This window comes from Triticum aestivum, chromosome 2B, assembly GCF_018294505.1.
Source record: "Triticum aestivum cultivar Chinese Spring chromosome 2B, IWGSC CS RefSeq v2.1, whole genome shotgun sequence".
NCBI classification, from domain to species: Eukaryota; Viridiplantae; Streptophyta; class Magnoliopsida; order Poales; family Poaceae; genus Triticum; species Triticum aestivum.
In genome coordinates, this window is record NC_057798.1 from 125549219 (window position 1) to 125572524 (window position 23306).

At 42.0% G+C, this 23306-nt stretch overlaps 1 pseudogene; it reads left to right on the forward strand.

The window, feature by feature from the left end:
* Positions 1 to 5991: 5991 nt before the first annotated feature.
* Positions 5992 to 23306, forward strand: part of LOC123043856 (protein CHROMATIN REMODELING 5-like) — a 27896-nt pseudogene continuing 10581 nt past the window's right edge.

Genomic DNA, 23306 nt, shown 5'->3' on the forward strand with positions numbered 1-23306 from the left:
CTGTCGACCACACCTTGAAAGATAATGGATCTCGCATCAAGCCTGGTTCCCTAGGGTCGACTGGAGTCCTTCGCGCAACACTGTGATGACGTCTGTCATCCTGCTGTCGAGGCGCGTACGATCCACCCCTTGGGGGAGGGTGTTGGGGAACGTAGTAATTTCAAAATTTTCCTACGCACACGCAAGATCATGGTGATGCATAGCAACGAGAGGGGAGAGTGTTGTCCACGTACCCTCGTAGACCGAAAGTGGAAGCGTTAGCACAACGCGGTCGATGTAGTCGTATGTCTTCACGGCCCGACCGATCAAGCACCGAAAGCATGGCACCTCCGAGTTCTTGCACACGTACAGCTCGATGACGTCCCTCGAACTCCGATCCAGCCGAGTGTAGAGGGAGAGTTCCGTCAGCACGACGGCATGGTGACAATCTTGATGTTCTACCGTCGCAGGGCTTCACCTAAGCACCGCTATGATATTATCGAGGTGGACTATGGTGGAGGGGGGCACCGCACACGGCTAAGAGATCCAAGGGATCAATTGGTGTTGTGCCTAGAGGTGTCCCCCTGCCCCCGTATATAAAGGATCAAGGGGGAGGGGCGGCCGGCCAGGAGGAGGCGCGCCAAGGAGGAGTCCTACTCCCACCGGGAGTAGGATTCCCCCCCCCCTTCCAAGTAGTAGAAGTAGGAGTCAATGAAAGGGGGAAGAGAAGAGAAGGAAGGAGGGGGCGCAGCCCCTCCCCCTAGTCCAATTCGGACTAGGCCTTGGGGGGCGCCCACCCTCTCCTCTCTCTTTCCCCTAAAGCCCAATAAGGCCCATATACTCCCCGGCGAATTCACGTAACTCTCCGGTACTCCGAAAAATACCCGAATCACTCGGAACCTTTCGGAACTCCGAATATAGTCGTCCAATATATCGATCTTTACGTCTCGACCATTTTGAGACTCCTCGTCATGTCCCCGATCTCATCCGGGACTCCGAACTCCTTCGGTACATCAAAACACATAAACTCATAATATAACTGTCATCGAAACCTTAAGTGTGCGGACCCTACGGGTTCGAGAACTATGTAGACATGACCGAGACACGTCTCCGGTCAATAACCAATAGCAGAACCTGAATGCTCATATTGGCTCCCACATATTCTACGAAGATCTTTATCGGTCAAACCGCATAACAACATACGTTGTTCCCTTTGTCATCGATATGTTACTTGCCCGAGATTCGATCGTCGGTATCTCAATACCTAGTTCAATCTCGTTACCGGCAAGTCTCTTTACTCGTTCCGTAATACATCATCTTGCAACTAATGAGTTAGTTGCAAGGCTTGCAAGGCTTATAGTGATGTGCATTACCGAGTGGGCCCAGAGATACCTCTCCGACAATCGGAGTGACAAATCCTAATCTCGAAAGTGGTTGAGGGTTTTGGAGCAATATCACTAAGCACTTTGAGCAAGTAGACCATTAAGAAACACCTCATCCCCTTTTAATAGTATTGGCTTTCCTATGGACTTAATGTCATCTTGGATCACTAAAGAAATGAACAGTCTTGAGCCTTTGCCAATCTTTGTCCTTAGCATTTTGAAGGGGTTCCACATCCTCTTGTCCTTGCCACGCCATTGTTGAACTCATCTGAAATGTACTTGATAAAAGTATTTGTCCAACAAGAGATATGTTGTCATTAATTACCAAAATCACCCAGGGAGCACTTGTGCTTTCAATGCCTCTCTTTTTCCACTCAATATATTTATGATTAAAATGATGTAGGGGCACCCATGAGGCCACATGCATTGCACATGTGGAGGTGTTGTTGCGGGCTTCTTGTGTGGGCTGATCGCACTGATGTGCTGCTGGTGCCACAAGAATGTAGACATAACTGGGTACAATTAGGTTACTATAAATGTGAATCCCAACTACCTAGACCATTGGATCAACATCAATGAACGGCTGATAGCACATCGCATGTGAATAGTAGCAAACCGAGAGGCCAAGCTCCCCCGCCTACCGCGCCCCAAAAGCTTGGCCTTTTTAATAAGAGTACTCCAAGGAGCCGAACATGGTAGTTACGAATGCTCGCGTGGCAGTTTCATATATTCGTATGTAGTTCATATTGAAATATCTAAAAAAGACTTATATTTAGAAAAGGGGGGAGTATATATATATGGGTGCGACCACCAAACTTATAAATTCAAAACTAAACGTTACACTTCACAAGTTCAAAACAAGAAACTCGCACACGTATAACACACATGTCTTGTTCGCATTGCACCCCACACGGTCATTCTTGCCCGTCGCTCAACATGCATTGGTTTGGCATAGATCACTAACATGTGGTACCAATGTGAGCAAACCGACAATGTGCCAAACTGGCAAACTCCCCGCTTATCGCGTGGGAAAAGCCCCGCCCTAGCGTTTTTAATCTATCGATCGCGCCAACTCTAAAATATTTTTATCTAACGATCGCGCCAAGGAGCAGAACCAAATGTTATAAAATTTCTACAAGTTCAAAAGGAAAAGCCTTTCGCATTCGCATAGCACCTCACACGGCCGGGAGTACTCCATAGTTAGTTTGCACGCCGCTCAAGCTAGGGAACACGTGTTTTCTAGCATTTTCATTGTCATGTGGGATCATAGTTGAGCAAATTGACTATCAGCAAATCCCCATCCCACCCGCCGTGCGCCAGCTGAGTTAGAGTTATAATAGATAAACGAGAAAGGAGAAGAACTCGTTGTAGCACAGACATCAAGAAATTTGTTGTCAGATGAGACTCGTGTTGATAAAGTAGGAGCACTCGTTTGTACTACCACTATACTCCTCCTACTACTCTACTAGTACAACTACACTATTGTGCGTACTAAATTTATAGAGTACCAATACTCTGGTACAAGCAAAGCACGTAAGTTGGAATTCCAATTACACGACACAAACGAACCAACCTCTGGTTGGATGGTTAAAGGGACTATGGTATCCCCAGCCCACCAGGGTTCAAGTCCTGATGCTCGCATTTATTCCTGAATTTATTTCAGGATTTCCGGCGATGCGCATTCAGTGAAAGTAGATGTTCCCATCGACGATGAGGTGCCGACGATGACTGCATAAAATTCAAGATGATATGCGGGTTTAGTCTTTTGGAGGTGCTCATAGGGGTAGGGTGTGCGTGTGTGTTCATACGGGTGAGTGTATGCACGTGTATATGAGCGTTTGCGTTTGTACTGTGTTCAAAAAAAATTACACGACACAACTTTGTAGGAACAAAATACGGGCAATATCTTGTTTCGCGTGATCTTTTCTTTTTCCGTCGACGTGTAGTGATGCATGCATGAAGGCTATACATTAATTTATTATAAAATATTTTGGCAACTGATCGATTTGGTAGTTTTGGTAGGTATGAACATGCTATGTACGGTTGAGCATGTTATTATGGCAACTGATTTGGTAGGTTGGGTATGTATGGCTATGCGTGTGTTTGGCCAGTGATAGTTATTATTATTGATTAAAAGATGGAGGGGATAGGGCAAGAGGAAGGTGAAGGCGAGGGGTGGAGGGGTGGAGGCCAATGTACGACGACCAACTCCCCATTAATAGTATAGGTTGATCTTTTTTTTCAAAGGTTCAATCTAGCCCATTACAACCAATATCATTTAAACCACAAATATCTACCACTTCTCGGAAGCATGTAATTTGTGCAACATCCCTCTCATTTGGTCCCATTTGCTTCTCTCGGTGTATAACCTCACTAAAGTATCCTATACATACCCATGACAAAGTTGATTTTCCCCTCAATCTTGTCATAATGTCCCAAGTATTTTGCCTCCATAAAAACAAAGTCAACCTCAAGCCTTCCTTCCCTGTTTCGGCTAGCATCAATGTGGTACTGAGAAAAATTCTTCACACGATTTTTTTAAACCATGCCACTAAAAACACTCCAATACCCCCACTCCTTCTACCACTCGCTACAACAATGCCACCTTCAAAGGCCAACATCACCGTCAAACCCTCCACCCTTTTGTCTAGACAACTGAGTCTCCACAATACATACCACCTATGACGCACTCTGCCGAATGAGCTCATGGAGCTCATGAATCATCTCGGGATCGCCAATCCCGCGGTAGTTCCATCATAATTTCTCATTGGCCTTGGCGGCCCTCCTCTTGGGAGCCCGCTTCCTTTGTAAGCTCGTTAGCATCTCCCCCTTCTCCTCCCCCTGTCTCCTTCCCTTTACTATTGATTCCTTCCCCTGTATGGTCGTGACATTGACATCTGGTAAAAATGAATGGGGACCCTCAATCTGAAGTGCCTTACCCAAAACAGTACCTAGAGGAACAACAAACTGCCCAAAGAATTAACAGTACCATCTTGCTTACCAAACACTTTTGTGGACCCCTCGGCATAATTTCACTTCCTGATCGGGCACCCCATGCCAAGAAATTCGAGTTATGCATATTGTTTTGTGTCTGGATCAACATCATTTGGGTTTCACGCACCTTCTCCTCCCCCGCCACTTGCACTTCAGCTGCCTCTCTCACCTTCAACCCTTCCTCCGCCCCTTCCTTGATTCTGCCCGATTGCCAGACCGTAAAACTTCACATTAGCCACTCACCCGATTCAAAATTTCTTGGATCATGAATTCCATCTCCGCACTCTTCGACCACATGTCCCATTAGGCCACAAAAATAACAAAAGTTTGTAAGTTTTCATAGTACAAATCTAACCAAAGGAACTTGAACATCCAGAAAAACTCTTGCCCTCAAATATTTTGAGGTGTTGATGACCTCATCAACTCAATAGTAATTGGAGGTTCCCCCACTTTCCTCGTTACTCTCTTCGCTAGCTCTTTCTTCCTTATCAAACCACCGGGAACATCCTTGGACTCTAGCCCAAAATGGAATTTTGTCTAACTTATAATCATCGACATTGCTAAAACAATCGTACTATTGAATTACCACATAGACTCAAAACCGCCATCCACCACCCTCTTCCAATCCCCCAAACATCTAAATTGAAGTATGAACAAATTTGCACCCATTGTTCTAAACGCGATCTGCCAGGCCGACGACCAAGCCGTACACATCGTGTTGAACAACACGGAATGTCTAAACGAGTGGATGGTATGGACCCTAAAGATTGCTAGCCATGTGACTTCTTTGATTAAATCGGCAAGTTCCTCTTAAAACCAAGGTCCACCTCTTCTTCCCGGTACAAGTTGAGGCCCTCAAATCCGTCTTCAAGGTTTGGGATCACCCCTCATGCATGATCCACCCATTCATCTTCCTTATGACCCTCTCCTCCACTTCCTTCTCCTTCACTCGACACTCCCTTCCCATGATTTGTTGCCGATGTCTTTCCCGTATTTCCATCCGCTTCTTTCCCTAGTTCACCCGCTTCTACCTCCTTCCGTCTACCCCCTCCGCTGCCACCATCAAGGAGCGGTGGTTTTGCCATGCAACACGCCCAGATAACGCCGCTAATCCACAAGACTCCTGCCCGCCGGGGAGAACTCTCGCCGAACGTGAGGATTTTGGTGGACTTCGGCGAAATCGCCGGAGGATGGTGAAACCCTAGAAAACCCTAGGGGACAAAAAGCAGGGGAGGACTAGGTACATAAGTGGAAGCCCTAGCATATCCACGTATGCCTACCCAAACAACGAAATACTCCTTCCGACTCCCTCCGTGCCCATGGGCCATGGCGTAGAAAGGCCATCAACAGTTCGCGCGGCAGCGCTGCACTAACACACGCAACCCCACACACACGCGCATCCCGCCTCCCCCGCAGACAGTGACAAGGCGGTCCACCACTCCTGGGCCCCATCACCCCTCCTACGGACTACGCGTCGCTGCCCGATTGGCCCCACGCACGGCGGCCATCGACGAGCCCCCGGAGGCCCGAAATACCCCAAACAAAAACGCAAACGCAGCAGAGAGGAGAGAAGAGAGAAGAGAGAGGAAAAAACTTATCTGCCCCTCTAATCTCCCTTACCCCCGTCTCGTGATAGATAACCACCCCTCTCTCTCTCTCCGCGCCGCCGCCGCCGCCGCCGCGGCGCCCGCGCGACCCCTCGCCGCCCGCGCCTCTCCGGTGATCGCCGCAGCCTAGCACCCCTCTCCCCGCCTCCGATCCGATTTTCTCCCCGGAAAAATCACCGAAATACGCCAAAAAATCCCCAGGAATCCGCCGTGTTCCCACTTTTGAATAAATCGCACGGGTGTTTCCGCTGCCCCGCCCAACCGCCGCGCCCCCCCGCGCGGCCGCCGGCGCCGGCGATCGCATCTGGCGATAACCGTCCACGTCGGGCCACCCCCCGCCTCCTCGCGGTCCAAACCTCCGCGTCCTGCCGGGAAGACCACGGCGCGCGGCCTCCTCCTCGCACGCCGCGGCACGAGGTGCGTCTCCTCGCTGCCCCTCGCGGGTTTTGGAGGGGATTTGTGAAGTTTTTTTGGTTATAAGGCGTGGGCACGCATCCCGCACACCGGTTCGAGCGCCGCGCACCCGATCCGCGCCGTGGCCGGCTCGATCTGGCTGCCGCCGGCGCCGATCTATCGCACGGCGCGCGAATCGGTCGGGATTTAGGGTTTCGGAATCCAATTCGAAGATCGCGCGCTCGAGGCTGCTCAGCGCCTTGCCGCGCTGCTTCCACTGCTCGATTTCGATTAGAGCTCCGCACAGTTGTTTCTTCCCCGCCATAGTTTGGTTCATTTGGTGCTTACAAAACGACCAACCCCTAGCAAAAGCTTACTAAAACAATAGCATCCCGAGTTCTGATGCTCGTTTAGGGCATCAGACTTTGGCCATGAGCTACCCAAGTGAGGTTCTAAATTAGCTTCATTTTGTAAACTGCAGGGAGCAATAGACTGCTGAAGCGTTCCCAGTTTCTTCATGTTGTGTTGTCATAAATTGTGATGGCATTCTTCAGTAATTCTGGGAGCAGGGCTGATTCGGGGGGGTACAACTTGAACGAGAAGGCTGATGACGAAGGCGCCTATGAGTCAGTCAGGGATAGGGACGCCGACTTGAACTCGGGCCAGTTGAACTTGAATGAGAAGGCTGATGATGCCTACCACAGTGAGGAGGAGCAATACGAAGCTGGCCAGTCAGGTCTGAACCCTTCTGAGATTAAATCAGGGCAGAATGCCCCGAGAGTAGGTGGCCCTTCTGGCCCATGGGGTACAAACTTTTTGAAGGACTGCAGATCCACGGAAGGGGAAGAACCGTCAAATAGTGATAGGGGAATGGAAGACGGGTCTGCGGCTAGCTCACATGATGACATGGATGGTAGTGGAGAGGATGATGAGCTAAACAGAGGGCACGGGGATGTGCCCGCTGAGGAAATGCTTTCTGATGACTATTATGAGCAGGATAGAGAGGAGCAGAGTGATTCATTGAGTCGTCGTGGGATGAGCCACCCAAGCTGTTCCACTTCTGGGGCCGCATCAAAATCTGTACCCTCAAGACAAAAGAAGTCGACAAAGGGCAGTGCTTATGACGACGATGATGATGCGTATAATGATGAGAATGACAATGACGACGATGATGACGATGACGCAGATGGTAATATTTATACGTGCAGCCTTGTTCTCAGCCAAATTTTCTGTTGCATTTGCTAATTTTCTCCATTCGCAGAAGATGTTCCAGCTCATTGTTGACTCAAAATTTGTTTCTTCCTTTTTTGCAGAAGATGATCCAGATGATGTGGATTTTGAGCCAGACAGTGAAACCGACAAGGCTGCTGTTAAGGTCATTTACCAACTGGAATTTTTATTATCGCACGTGTAACTTCAGCAATTTATTGTATTGTCTACACATTATGCTACATGTTATTGTTTGGGTTAGCTGGTGCAGTGGAAGTTTGTTGCCGATGTTTTTTAGAACTACACGACACTGCCGCTAACTTCTAAGTTGTATGGTTCATAATTTATTTTATGAAGATGAACTGACCAGCATCTGTTTAATTGGCATGGTGAAAAGAGTGCCCTAGCTGATCCAACTTGCACAAAATCGATCGATTCTTCAAAAGAGGAAATACATAAAAGTACTCCAAATTATAACCTGAAGATCAAATAAGTATTCTTTGAGAAATTTGGAGACAGAAGAACTACAGTAAATAGAAAACCAGAGTTACCGGATTCGCTGGGCGAGGCCTTGAACTTCGATCCAGATCCAGATCCAGATTGGGGTTCGATCCAGATCGGAAATCACTGCCCGATTCGCCAAACTAGAACTGATCTCAAGTTTCCCCCCGATTCGTGGATCTCAAGTGAACCCATCGATTCAGCAGCCATTACGGGCTAGATGCTACCGCAGCTCCTCTGTTGCCAGGGCTGTCCAGGTGACGACGGCGGTGGAGACATGGCTGTCGGCTCGTCGCAGCTCCTCATGTGCAGCGGCGATACATGCCTGCAGGCTCCTCTCCATCCACCAGAGCACGAGCGGCACGGGAGAGAGCAGGGAGGGGGGCGTGTATTAAGGTGGAGACGAACTAGCATTAGAACAGAGGAAAGATGCGTGCCTGAAGCGAGGTAGAAGAAAGATGTGTGCGTGTGTGGCGGCTGGGGTCACAGGGACTAGGATGTCAGGATGTGAACCCAGCAGGTTAGGTTTCCATTCTCTGGTGGGCCTAATGGGCTGTTCCTTTTATTACGTATGGATCAGATGTATAATTAGATATGTGGCCCACCTAGTCCGTACATCCCCATAAAGAGAAAAATACACTGTATAACAGAGGTGGCGAATCATAATCGCCGGGTTCACGAACCCCTTCTCCGATTCGCAAATTAGGGATTTGTACCCTCCATTGAATCCGATCGGCAGATGTAGAGAATCCCGAATCGCGAACCAAGCGAATTGCAAATCAGGGTCTATGGTATAAACAAGAACCAAATATGGTGCAAATGCACGGAAGCTTGGAAGAAGCATATGCTTTTGTCTTCCATATTTTTAAAGAAAGTAATAATAGAAGACAGTTGCCCGTGGCAGCTGCATTAATGCATTCATCATTCATAAACTTCTAACCAAATCCTTGAGTTGTTAAATTCAATACATTTCTGTAGTTGAATGTCATGGTTGCAGTTCATGTACTTCGCATTTTCTTAGGTTACATTATGGCTAATAGCACATCATTGTAGCAATGTTCGGGGGTGTATATTTCTTGTGTACTGTGAACATACGAGGACACATACATATTCTTGCTCCTCTAGTCATGCTTTTCTTAATCAGTTTAGTCTTTAGGGTTTTTTGTTGGAAATTTTGAACTCATTCAACACTTGTGTAGATTTTCTTCTTCTGTAATGCTGATTTTTTTGTGGTTTGTGGTCATGATAGCTTTCAAACTGTTCTTTTATTAGTATTCCAGTTTAGCTATATGACCTTTTTGTTCGTTATTATTTAAGCTGACCTTGTGAAACTCGAATTTCAGGAGAAGCTTGTGGACAGTGAGAACTCAGGCGAAGAAGAAGAAGATGATGAGCTTGAGCTCTCGGATGATGATGATGATTTTATTGATAGTAGGAGGCAATCGAAACGACTTAAGGTCGGAGGAACTAAAACTTCCCAGCGAAAAAAGCTTCCTATGCAGGCTCCACGCAAACGAGGTGTATCTTTCACAGACGAAGAATATTCTTCAGGAAAAGACTCAGATGCACCCAATAGTCCTGATTTTAGTCATCGACCGAAAAAACCTGTCAGGTTGCATCTGAAAACTGTGGGCCATAATGATGTTTTCTCAAATGTCAATTCCCATAATGAATCCCGAACTTCGGGGAGGAGGAGGACACAGAGAAATATCTCATATGCTGAAAGTGACAGTGACGATAGTGAGGAGAAGTCAACTAAACAACAAAAGGTTAGAGTTCAGTTTGAATTATGTATCAAATTATTTATGTCACCGATATGTCTGAGGTTTAAATTAGATGAAATTCTATGACTTTTTCCATGTGCTGGAGTAGAGTAGTTGGTGACTACCAAATGCCTTCACTTTTGCAATATCCTTTTTGTTTCAGTCCTTCCTTAAGGGTTACCCCACTATTAGTTGGCATTAACTGTTTATAAATCTATTTTATGTATGCTGTGTGCACCTTTATAAATTTTGATCTCAGATCACTAACATATTTCCAATGTATCTAGCTCTTGAAGGAGGATCAAGATGAAGAAGATGGAGAAACAATTGAAAGGGTCATTTGGTATCAGCCAAAGGGTGTTGCTGAGGATGCACTGAGGAATGGTCAATCGACTCAACCTACTGTTATGAGCATGCCATCAGATTTTGATCAACAATGGGATGATGTAGAGTTCTACATAAAATGGAAAGGGCAGTCTTACTTACATTGTCAGTGGAAGACATTGTCCGAGCTTCGTAGTGTAAGAGCTCACCTGGATGTCTTCTGCTTACAATTTCTGTTTGTAATATTTGCTGTTTGTGTTTTATCTCTTTAGCCTATTTCTTTAGATGTGTGTTCACTTTATCTTTAAAATGACAGGTTAGTGGATTTAAAAAAGTTCTAAATTACATGAAAAGAGTGTCCGAGGAGCAGAGGTACAAGAGGTCACTATCGCGCGAAGAGGTAACAAAAAACTTTTGGCTTGTGCACTTTTGTGTTTTAACTCTTTGACATGAAGCAAAGCACGGTAACCGTCAGTTGTACTGCATATCCAGACAATAAATAGTAACCAAACATTTGCCTTGAAGAGTGGAAAAGAAATGTATGCGCATGCTTAGGAAAATAATATTCACCATGATATGTTAACTACTATCAAGTACACCCTCCGTTCCAAAATATAAGGTGTATTAATTTTCCAAAAAGTACTTATATAACTTCAACCAAGTTTGTAGAGAAAAATATCAACGTCTAGAATACCAGATCCTTATCATTAGATTCGCCATGAAGTATATTTTCGTATTTTATTTATTTAGTATTGTAGATGTTGATATATTTTGCTATAAACTTGGTCAAATGTAGGTACATTTTACTTATGGGAAAAGTAACACACCTTATATTTTGGAACAGAAGGAGTAACAATTAATGGATAGCATGTCACTGCATTTTTATAAATATCGAGATCTGTATTATGTGGTTCATAAATGACTGAAGTGTTTAATATGTCTAGTCTTGAACAAAATGTCGACTATTTGATATATTTATTCATCAACTCTATGCCTCTTCATCTATCAGGTTGAGGTGCATGATGTGGGCAAGGAAATGGAGTTGGACCTTATTAAGCAATATAGCCAGGTTTCACATTAATCCCAACTAGCTATTAATAAACACACTTATTTTTGTATTTGTACTCTGTCTTAAGTATCAATCTCCAGGTTGAACGGGTATTTGCTGATAGGGCAACCAAAGTGGATGAGGATGTTGTGGTGCCAGAATATTTAGTCAAATGGCAGGGACTTCCTTACGCAGAATCGACCTGGTAATTTTTATGACTTGATTCTGGGTTGGTCATTTTCATAGCTATGATAATACTTTGCATGTGGATGTTTATTTGCACTGACCCATTGAATGGGATGTCTATGGATATGTTAGAAGTGATGAGATATCCATATATAAATTGTTTGGTTGACCCTGTACAGCTGTATCCATGCTTTTCTGTTGTATTCGTGTTGCCCACATTATCTGTCGTCTTGCAGGGAAAAAGATACAGATATTGAATTTGCTCAAGAAGCAATAGATGAATACAGGGTAGGCATTCTATGTATCTAATCCACCAGTATTTCATCGCTACATAAGTTTGTATGTTAATTGGGTTTACACTAAACAACAGGCCCGTGAAGTTGCCACTGCCATACTGGGGAAAACAGTTGATTTCCAAAGGAAGAAAAGCAAAGGTAGCTTTTCTATGCATAATCTGTGCTTGCATACTTGATGACTGAACTTGATAATTTTTTTTGGCTTTGAGGACTAGTGTCTTCCCTGTGGATTGGAATTTTCCCCTTGTTGACCTAGAAAGCATAAACAATTTTAGAGATATATTCATTGTAAAATGGCATTTCCACCTTGTTTCCCATAAGTTACCAAATATTTATAGGTACTGTGTCATGTGATGCAATGAATGCTATCTATTTAGAATTTGCATTTGTTTTGTGGATTTTGACTTCCTGAGCACCATCACAAATTGACATTGTTGAATTATGTACTTATACTTAGGCGATCCATGGTCTTGTCTTGAGTTATCCGTTTCCTTGCGTTGCTGTATCACTATTCTTGAACTTCATCTAATACTAAGTTTATGTTACTCAGCTAGTTTGAGAAGGCTTGATGATCAACCAGAATGGCTAAAAGGAGGTAAACTTCGCGATTATCAGCTTGAAGGTCTAAACTTTCTCGTTAATGGGTATGTAAAATCTATAGATATGCATAACAAAAGCACCTTGCTTGCCAATCCATGCTCATTGATTGATTTGTAAAACAGGTGGAGAAATGATACTAATGTTATTCTTGCCGATGAGATGGGTCTGGGAAAAACCATTCAATCAGTTTCCATGCTTGGCTTCCTTCATGTAATTTTTTCACATGATCCTTGTTTTGCATGGTACCAGGATCTTTTTACTGATTAACAATACTTGGTATGTATCTTGCAGAATGCTCAAGAAATTAATGGCCCATTTCTTGTCGTTGTGCCGCTCTCAACATTGTCAAATTGGGCAAAAGAATTTCGGAAGTGGCTACCTGACATGAATGTTGTAATTTATGTCGGAAATCGTGCTAGCAGAGAGGTAAAGCTCAGTAAATTTCTTACATGTCTTTCTTCTTTTGAGGTTTGTATGCAACTAAATGCTGTTTTCATATTTTGGCAACCCTTTTTTATTTATGACACCTAATGTTTCTAATTGTTGAATGTAAACATTATCACATACCGACAATTCATGTAATTATTTAAGTTGCTGCTGGTTATAAAACATACTGGTTGTCCTTTAAACTCCTATATTATGTGAACTTGAAAGGAGCTTACTGTTATTTGTTTGAGCAAGCTTTTCTTGCATTGTGTTGCTGGTCATGTACTTGTCAGTTGTTCCACTTTGAAGGTACCGAGCTTTGCTATTCTGCTAGTTTGCCATCCGATGGGCTCACTGAACACTGATTGTGGTGCACACTTTATTTTAGACACTGTTTTCATACAACCTTTGTTCTTCTTCTTTATCCTCAATCCTAAGCAGTTGTGAGCGCTTCTTTTGATTAGTAGCTGCACATAATTATTTGTAAGGAGCACAATTTGTTAATGGACAACAGCAGGGACCTACAGGTTGCCGCTGAGCATAGTTTAAATATTTTAAATACCAAGAACACGTGCTCATCAATCCTATCTTCTTTGTAACAATTAATTTAGCTTACGTAGTAACATGCACATAAGTAAATGACCAGGTAGTCCGTGGTGCTCGATCTGCTGATTAAGAGCTTGTTCGGTTGCAACAAAATTGAAGGGGATTGAAGTGGATTGGGGTGGATTAAATCCCATACAAGTCAAAATCTCACTCAATCCCCTCCAAACCTCTCCAATCCCCTTCAGGAGAGGTTTAACCGAACAAGGCCTAAGGCAGAATCCCAGCGGCAAAGGGGCATCTACTACCTAGTGGTTACCTAGACCATTTTTTCTACTACCTTGGTGATTTAGACACCACGGTAAAAATCAGATGTATTTTTCTACTACCTTGGTGATTTGGACACCACGGTAAAAATCAGATGTACTCAGTATTGAGTGTAGCACAAGGTCTTAATTTTCTTCCATGCTTTAGAAACAAGCAAAGAGAAAGGAATAAGTGGGTAAAAATAATCAGTGTTTACAGCAAAAATTTAGGGAACCAACACTTAAATCCTGGTTTTCATAGGGAGGACCCCAAAATCTATAATGTCTCTAATTATTTCAAAATCACGGTTTTCACGCCTTGTTTACTGTTAGGATCCTAAAATGGGATAGTGGAGCTATCGCTAGCTTTTTAGAACCTACTGAAACTTATATTTGCAGATTTCTGCAGAAGATGAGTATATCCTGTTACTATACCGAGCTTCATGAATGGTATAATTCATCTTTGTTGCGGTATATATCACATCGTGTGTGGGATGAATCCGTCTGCTAATCATGGATCTTGAGCAGATCAGAGCTCTGCATAATTTAGAACCATTGCACATCATGTTTTGGCTACTATATTTATATATATCTGCCAGGTTGTTTTTAGGCTATGTTACTTTGTTTGCTCATTTGGTTCCTGCTTTTCTTCCTATTTTCTGGACTTTGCATTAAAAAATGTCAATTACCGATAAATATGCTTTTTTAAAGGGCATGTTCTTAGTTCCACACTTCCTAACGAGTTGTGTTCACCTTGCATTGTGCTTGACATTCTTCCTAATCCATTGGCGGCAGATGTGTCAGCAGCATGAGTTTTTTACAAATAAGAAGGGTGGGCGGCATGTAAAATTCCATACTTTGATTACTACTTATGAGGTGATACTTAAGGACAAAGCTGTCCTTTCAAAAATCAAATGGAATTATCTTATGGTTGATGAAGCCCACCGTTTGAAGAATTCTGAAGCATCACTGTATATTGCTCTTTTGGTACGGATATTCTCTTGAACTGAACGTAACAGCCTATGTATTGGGTAATTACCGCAAAAAGATAAAACTGTATTTGTTCTCTCTCAGGAGTTCAGCACCAAAAATAAGCTGCTAATAACTGGGACCCCTTTGCAGAACAGTGTTGAAGAGCTGTGGTATGTCCTTTTCTTATGCAGACTTGAGCTAGACATTTTTTTAATATATGTTTGCATTGTTGCTAGGTACTTGTAATTTGATACTGCAATATGTGAGTGTAATTCAGAAGTGAAATGGGTTGCTTCAACTACTTGAAAAATAGTTAACTTTTTTGAGAAGAAACATGGATGTTCATCGTAATATAAAATGCACAGTTCTAAAGTTTGTGATAAAAATATGACCATGCATCCAGCACAAAAAAAACTGATTCAGCCTGCATGGTGAATAATATGATCTTGCAGGTGCAGAATATGTCTTTTTTTGGTGCAAGGCGCATGTTATTTTTTCACCATATTTTGAAGTGCATGTCATATCATGACTACTCATGATTATTTTGTTTAGAAAATCAACTTCTTGAAGTGGATGAAAAAGAGAAAATACATAGTTTGTGTACAACCATGTGCGCAAAATTCAGGTTCATAGTATGCTCATAATTTTCTCCTGTTTTTTTTTTTTTTTTTGCAGGGCACTACTTCATTTCCTTGATCCAGTCAAATTTAACAGCAAGGATACTTTTGTTGAGAGATACAAAAATTTGAGTTCGTTTAATGAAACTGAGGTATTAATTTGTGAACGATGGTTTTGTATTAACCTGGATTGTATTCACAATTGTCCTATACTATTTGATAATCATTAACTCTCTTTGTTTTGATCTTTTTGTAGCTTGCAAATCTCCACATGGAATTGAGGCCCCATATTTTAAGGCGAGTTATAAAAGATGTCGAGAAGTCTCTACCTCCAAAAATTGAGCGAATTCTTCGTATCGAAATGTCTCCCCTACAGAAACAGTATGTTCTTTTATTAACTTATAAGTTCAATAATGCATTTCATTCCTCCTTGAAATGAACTTTTTTTTAATTTTTTTTGCTAGATATTACAAATGGATTCTGGAGCGAAATTTTCAGAATCTGAATAAAGGAGTTCGCGGGAATCAGGTATTAATTCATGAGTGTAATTTTTTTATCAGTTTATTTATTTATCCAGTTGGTATCAACAATTCATTTTTCTGTCAGTTTGTGCTGTTAAAGTGTTAAACAAATGGGTTTGTTTCGATATATTTTGTGAAGAACCGCCACTTCACAGAACTGCTTGCATAGGTTGCTCATTATGTTAGTCTAACATGTAGGTTGGCCAATGTTGAAGATCATGTATCTGTGAAATGAGAAACATTTGATAAATAGGGGTCTTGGACCATTGTTTCTTGAGCAATTCTGTAATGCTTGATTATTACGAGAACCACATCTTGGTAGGATGGTTGTTAGTATATTTAAAATAGCAAATAATAGGGCTTTGAAAAATCCGTGGCAATATCAAAAGGAAGGCTTGACCCCTCTGTGCATTATATTGCCCCTCTTATAGACAGAACTTAACTCAATTAGTGTGTTTATGCTGTGGAATTACTGAGCACTAAGTGTATCATCAGGTGTCACGGTGTCGGCCAAAGAAGGGCAATCTATGAATATCAGCCTCTTGTTATCTAGGAATCTATGTTATTGTGTGTTTCTAAGAGGCATTTTTTCTTATTCTACATATACTCCCTCCGTCCCATAATATAAGAACGTTTTTGTCACTAGTGGCAAAAACGTTCTTATATTAAGGGACGGAGGGAATAATTAATTGTAATAGCCTGTCTAGGGTTGCATATGCAAAGTATAATGTTTTTTAGATAGCTCTAGTTGCTTGGATATCATGTACTATTATTTTTCGTTTTTTGATGTTCATCGTTTATTCTGTAAACAATTGCTCTTCTTGTTCAGCATATTTGAGTTGCTATTTATACTAATTTGTCTGGCTGGCTGGATCATGATATATGCAGGTCTCGCTTTTGAATGTTGTCGTCGAGTTAAAAAAGTGTTGCAACCATCCATTCTTGTTTGAAAGTGCTGATCATGGTTATGGTGGAGATAGCATTGGTGATCGCAATAAAGTTGAACGTATTGTTATGAGTAGTGGGAAGTTAGTTTTGTTGGACAAGCTACTGCTGAGACTGCGGGAGACTAATCATCGCGTGCTTATATTCTCTCAGGTTATTTATTATTTGCTTTCAAATGATGTAATTTTTCAGTTTTAGTTAGCAGAGCTATTATTAGTTTTGGATATATTATTCTAGTATCGGTACTGATAAAACCACCAATTCTTCTATTAACTATGTAATCCAACTGAGGAAAATAACCAGCTTACTGATGTGAGTTGGATTAGTTGGCAGTGGACAGAATGTATTGTGTTACCATTACAGGAACCGCGTTCTTATAGCGCCAACATCAGTATATTGGACAATACATGTATAAATGATTTCTGAATTTTCATCTTTCCAGATGGTGCGGATGCTGGACATCCTTTCTGAGTACCTATCCCTTCGAGGCTTCCAGTTTCAGAGGCTTGATGGCAGTACAAGAGCGGATCTTCGTCACCAGGCCATGGAACATTTTAATGCTCCTGGAAGCGATGATTTTTGTTTCCTTCTGTCTACACGTGCTGGTGGACTTGGTATTAATCTTGCAACAGCAGATACAGTGATAATTTTTGATTCAGATTGGAATCCTCAAAATGATCTACAGGTCCTCTAATCTATCTGTGACTATGATTTATGGATGTTTTAATTGTTAAATAACATTTGCTTATCTTTCCTCTGTTTTTTTGTGCATCCTGATGTGATGCTAGGCAATGAGTAGGGCACATAGGATTGGGCAACAAGATACTGTCAACATCTATCGTTTTGTCACCTGCAAAAGTGTTGAAGAGGATATATTGGAGCGAGCAAAGAAAAAAATGGTGCAGACACCGAATGTCTTCATAGAGTGTTCAAATGAAAATACATGAGATGTGTTTAACTTATTTTACTTATTTATTTCAGGTTCTTGATCACTTGGTGATTCAGAAGCTGAATGCTGAGGGCAGGCTCGAGAAGAAAGAAACCAAAAAGGGTGGCTCCATGTTTGATAAGGTAGTATTTTGCCTAAGCTGTCTTGTTTTTGTGGGTCAGTTTGGATGACAACTTGTCTAGTATATGTTGGTGTAGAAATTCTCTTAGTTACTTGTTAACTAGATATGTTTTAATTTTGTTTATGCTTTAATGTTTTACATGAACTTGCATTGTTGTTTTTATTGTGATATAGCTTGTAGCCTTAGTGCAGGTTCGTTGACTTCCATTATAGCATGCATTTGGCTTCTACCCTAGTAAACACATTCCCTTGAAAGTATATAAAATGAACATCCAATCTGCAAAATTCAGTGGGGAAAACATTTTACCTTGAATTGTTGAGTCTCTTACTAGTGGACACATTTGGAGTATTTCTTTCTCCTTGCGCTAGTGATGAAATCCATATCATTTGGCAGAATGAACTTTCAGCCATACTGAGGTTTGGGGCAGAGGAGTTGTTCAAAGAAGAGAAGACTGATGAAGAGACCAAGAGGAAGCTTGAAAGCATGGACATTGATGAAATACTTGAGAGAGCTGAGAAAGTTGAAACAAAGGCTGCTGAAGGGGAAGAAGGAAATGAGCTTCTTAGTGCTTTCAAGGCATGTGACAGCGCACAACCATAAACTGATGCAGAGCACAGAAATTATTGTGCATTAATGTTTCTTAGTCTTTTGGATATGTTATTAATTGTTTTAAGTATTTTGGTTAGGTTGCTAATTTTTCCAGCGGTGAGGATGATGCCTCATTCTGGAGTAGACTAATACAACCAGATCCCGCAGATATGGGTCAGGTATCTATTTGGACATCTGATTCAGTTCTTGCTTGCCATCAACTCAACCAGGGAGTAATAGAATGTGTTCTGCAGGAAACTTTAGCACCTCGTGCTGCACGGAATAAAAAGAGCTATGTTGAGGATCACCAACTCGACAAAAATAGCAGCAGGAAAAGGCGAGCGGTTGACGCACAAGAAAAGCCAAGAAGGCGTTCCAGCAGAACAGTCGACACAATGGTTTCGTTACCATTTATTGATGGAGCAGTCGCTCAAGTACGGAACTGGTCATTTGGAAATATGCCTAAGAAGGACGCCTCCCGCTTTGTTCGAGCGGTAATCTGCGCCCACTACCAGCATATTTGATTCTTCTGCTTCTCTGGCTTGTTATATTTGCACATATCCTGAAGTATGCATTATATATCTTAGTTCCACGGTTATTATAACAATATGATCATGAGATCTGTTACATTATAGGTTCTCATCTTGTTTTATTAGAGATGTTCTGCAACTAGATAATCTTAGTTATTAATGTGTCAGTGTGCGCCCATCAAAGTATATTTGCCTCTGTCTTTTCCTGCTATCTTGGTCTTTTAACTCCTACTTAGTTACTTGTTATTAATTTGGAATGGTCATAATTTTAATTATCAATGCATGTATTGCACTATAAATGTGAACTGCGGGTTAATTTTATTTTATTGGTGCGTATAATTACATGGTCACTGCAAGCTTTGGTACCAGTACTATGTTTTTTCTGTTCAGTTTTTCTGAAATTTCTATGATAATTTGTATGCAAAATTTGTAGATTGCATTGTATTGTTTCGGGAGCTATATATGTGTTTGGCGTATTTTCTCCAGCTTCATCTATCTAATTCTCATGGTGAACTTCAGGTTAAGAAGTTTGGAAATCCAAGCCAAATTGGCTTAATTGTGGATGATGTTGGTGGTGCAATAGCAAAGGCTCCATGTGAAGCACAAATTGAGCTGTATGAGTCGCTCATTGATGGCTGTCAGGAAGCTGTGAAAGAGAACACAGACATCAAGGTATATTTCATTGTGATGCCTTAGAGAAAATGGTCCTCCCTCCGATCCATATGTAGTTGTTTCCTTGTGCGTTGTCTTCCTTTATTGAGTTCAGTTCATTGTACTTCAAATATAGGGCACAGTGTTGGATTTTTTTGGTGTACCAGTGAAGGCCTATGAGTTGTTGGCTCGTGTTGAAGAGCTTCAATGCTTGGCAAAGCGCATCGCACGTTACAAAGATCCAGTTAGACAATACCGGATCCAATCACCTTACAAAAAGCCACAGTGGTCGGCAAGCTGTGGATGGATTGAAAGTAATTGCTGTTTGACTTGGCTTCTGTAAAAATGTTTGAGAATATAAGCTCATAAATCTTTTTATATCTTCAGCTGATGATGCAAGATTGCTGCTTGGAATTCACTGGTATGGTTACGGAAACTGGGAGAAGATACGATTGGATCCAAAGCTTGGTCTGACAACAAAAATTGCACCAGCAACACTTGGTGAGAGAGAAACATTTTTACCACGCGCACCAAATTTGGATAATCGTGCTAGTGCTCTCCTGCAAAAGGTACTCTCCCTGACCTTTCATCATCTTCCTTGTGTGCGCTTTGGCTTGTTTGTATGCTGTTTATGTGCAAGTGCATCTTACGTTGCATATTCTGTATGTGAAGCCTACATCTGCATTTTCTAGAGCTAATATAAAATCGGAAGGTTGAGGTTGTCTATTTTGCTCATGTTTGGATGTCGAGTCAGATGTGATTAATTAATTATTGATGTTAAGCTAGCATCTGAACCTCTTTATGCCCCGACTATCCATGCTTTTGAAGTTTTCTGGTTCCACCAAGATTAGTGGTACCGTTCTGCTCACAACATCCCTGTACACATGCTTACTGATATGATTTTTTTTTTCAAGCAACTCGTGAGCTTTTTTTTTTGCTTCACTATCAGTTGTTCTTCTGATTGACAGCCATTTTTTTTGAAAAATATAAATCAAAGCTTGATTTGAATTCTGTATCTTTTTCTATATGCAATAGTTGTATCTTTTGCATGTGTCCAGCTTTGATAATTTAATCCATTGGCAAGAAAATTCTGCTTTTCTAGGAATATGCCAATCTGAGTGGAAAGAGCTCAAAAGCCAAAGGGGGTACTAGCCAAAAAGTCAATAATGAAAATGGTGGTGCTCGATCGTTTAAAGGCCGGCAAAAAGATGCAAAACCACAAGAGGATATTAAGTCGAACAAAGATGACATTAAGAAACGCAAGGTGGTGGAAGAAGCTGAAGCAAGAGAAGAGGGTGAAATTTCAGAGTCTGAAGAACAGATTAAATATCGTTTGGAAAAGGAGGAAAAGTGGCTGGAATGGTGCTCTGAAGCTTTGGATGAAGAGCAGGACATATTGAAACGCCTCGATAGGTTACAGAATACAAGTTTAAATCTTCCGAAGGAAAAGGTTTCTGCTTTATATCTTGATATTGACAATCTATTCTTAAAGTGCTCTACTGCCACCCTAACCTTATAAGCATGTGTGCAGGTTCTTTCAAGAATTCGCCGGTACCTACAGATAATCGGTGAAAAGATTGGAAAAGTCGCTGCCCAACATGTAGAATCGTACAAGCAGTCCCGTAAGTGTTGGTAGCTCCTACCTTTTTGTAGGAAGCATATGTGATGAATAATTTGATTGTTTTTTTTTTTGAGAAAACGCAAACGCAAAGGACCTTTGCGCTTTATTACATTGAAAAGATAGGGTACAATCATAATCCTTCTAGGATTTGAGTTTTACAAAACCAACAGTCTAATCAGTGGACATCCCAGGATGGGGTCAAACAACCCTGAGCCCTTGAGCCCCAGCCTTTGCCCAGCATTGGACCTTGTCCAGTAGCCCATCGACCGAAGGTCTCGCATTGTCGAAGACACACTCGTTCCTGTGCTTCCAGATCATCCATATTCTAGAGACATTCTTGAGACATTCATATTCATGAACATTCTAGAGACATTCTTTCATGAACATTGATATTCCTTTTTTTTTGCGGAACTTACATGTACTGTCAAAAGATACCTATCTAAACAATTGCATTGTTTGCAGGTATGACCACAAGATTATGGAATTATGTGGCAAGATTTTCAAATATGTCTGGGGAGCAATTGTGCGATCTCTATTTAAAAGTTTGTCAGGACCAAATGGAAGCTGGAGTCGGCCCCTCACATGGTGGCAATTTTGCACCTGCTTCTAACAGAGGTTCTTCAAATCAGCCTCATCCTCCTAGAAACCAAAGGTCAACAAGGTCTTTCCAGCACACTCCAGAGCCTCTTAATAATGGTGAAAACACTGGGAATTCGGAAGCCTGGAAGCGCCGGAGGAGAGCTGATCAGGATAATCAGTTTGACACCCAAACAATGTATCAACCTCCTCCATTTATGGCAAATGGTAACAGGTCGCAGGAATCTAGCAGTTCTGCTGGTATTCTTGGTTGGGGTCCAGTCGAAATGAGACGATATGGCACTGAAAGATCAAAGAGGGGTGTTCATCCCAGTCGTTTCCCTGCCGGGCATGGGCCTTTGCTTTAGCTGAAGTAGTCAGCTTTGTCAAGTCCTAGGAGTCTTCAGCTTCTACGCAGGTAGAAGTGGAGAATTGAAATTCTTTTTAGGCAAGACAAAAGAATAAGCTGTCAATATCTTGTCTGGATCACAGCTTGGAGTCAGTGCCTCGAAGAAACGGCTGATGTGCACAGAAGATTCCTGACACTGAAACAAATACATGGGTCTTGTAAACCGCCAAGAGGAAGAGTCGAAAATTTTGTCGGTCCAGTTTTGTGGTCTAATAGGAGAAAATTTCCGTTGGGGTCTTTAAGAAGGTTCATCTCAAACAAATGATCTATAGTTCAGCCTCAATACATGTACGGTCTTTTACAGTGCATTATATATAATGAAAATTTGGTTTAGTTGGATATTTTCTCTCTCTCTCTCGTGTGCTCACATGTTTCAGATATTTCTGCAAATATGATTTTGTTGTTGTTGATGTAACAAATCAATTATCACCAAAGAGCTAGCCATGGACCGGGGTGCGTGAAAGTTAGCTATCCACATGCCAGAACCATGAGTTGATTTTGAGATCTTATGGATTTCAGATCTAGCTGTCATGCTCTGTACAGAGTAACTGCATTTCCATCTTTTGTCCCAGGTCCCGTGGTACCGGCAAACTGAGGAAAGCTTGCCATACTTGTTTGTAACCTGGCTGGTTGGGTTATCGTATGAATTTTGTGACTTGTATTTCCTCAAAGCTGTAGGTTTCTTGGGCATTCTCTATTCATGATCATAAAACACACACATCTTTTATCATCAGTGTACATGCAGCGAGGCAGCCGTTTTGAAATTTATGGAGTTTGTGGTTTCACTGGCTGTCTTTTTTTAATATTCTGCTTGCACTGTAAACTTGGAATTTTGTGTAAATGGTAGAAGTATATTATTATTCGGAAACATGTCTTTTTAATTTCTCGTGACTTTCATCCGAGCGTCCTCATTTGCTAGGGTCACAGCTAGCATTGTAATATGCAGCAGGGAATCCAAACTCGAAGTTGATAGCACTACAGAGACGGAAATCCAATTAGACTCTGCTCCTGCTCACCAAAAAATGTTTTTTACAGCCGCTGCACTCCTTTCCGTCACTGCTGCCCGCCGCCGGAGGATGGCAGCCTCTCGTTGCCTTTTTCTGGTCGTTTTATTGTGGTCATGTATTTGGTCGTGATCGCGTTGTTGCCTTTGACGGCCGGTGCTTGGAGGGAGCTGTGTGGATTTTCAATAATGCTCCATCTACGTGAAGGGTTGCGAAAGCTTACGTAACTTGACTAAACTAAATCCT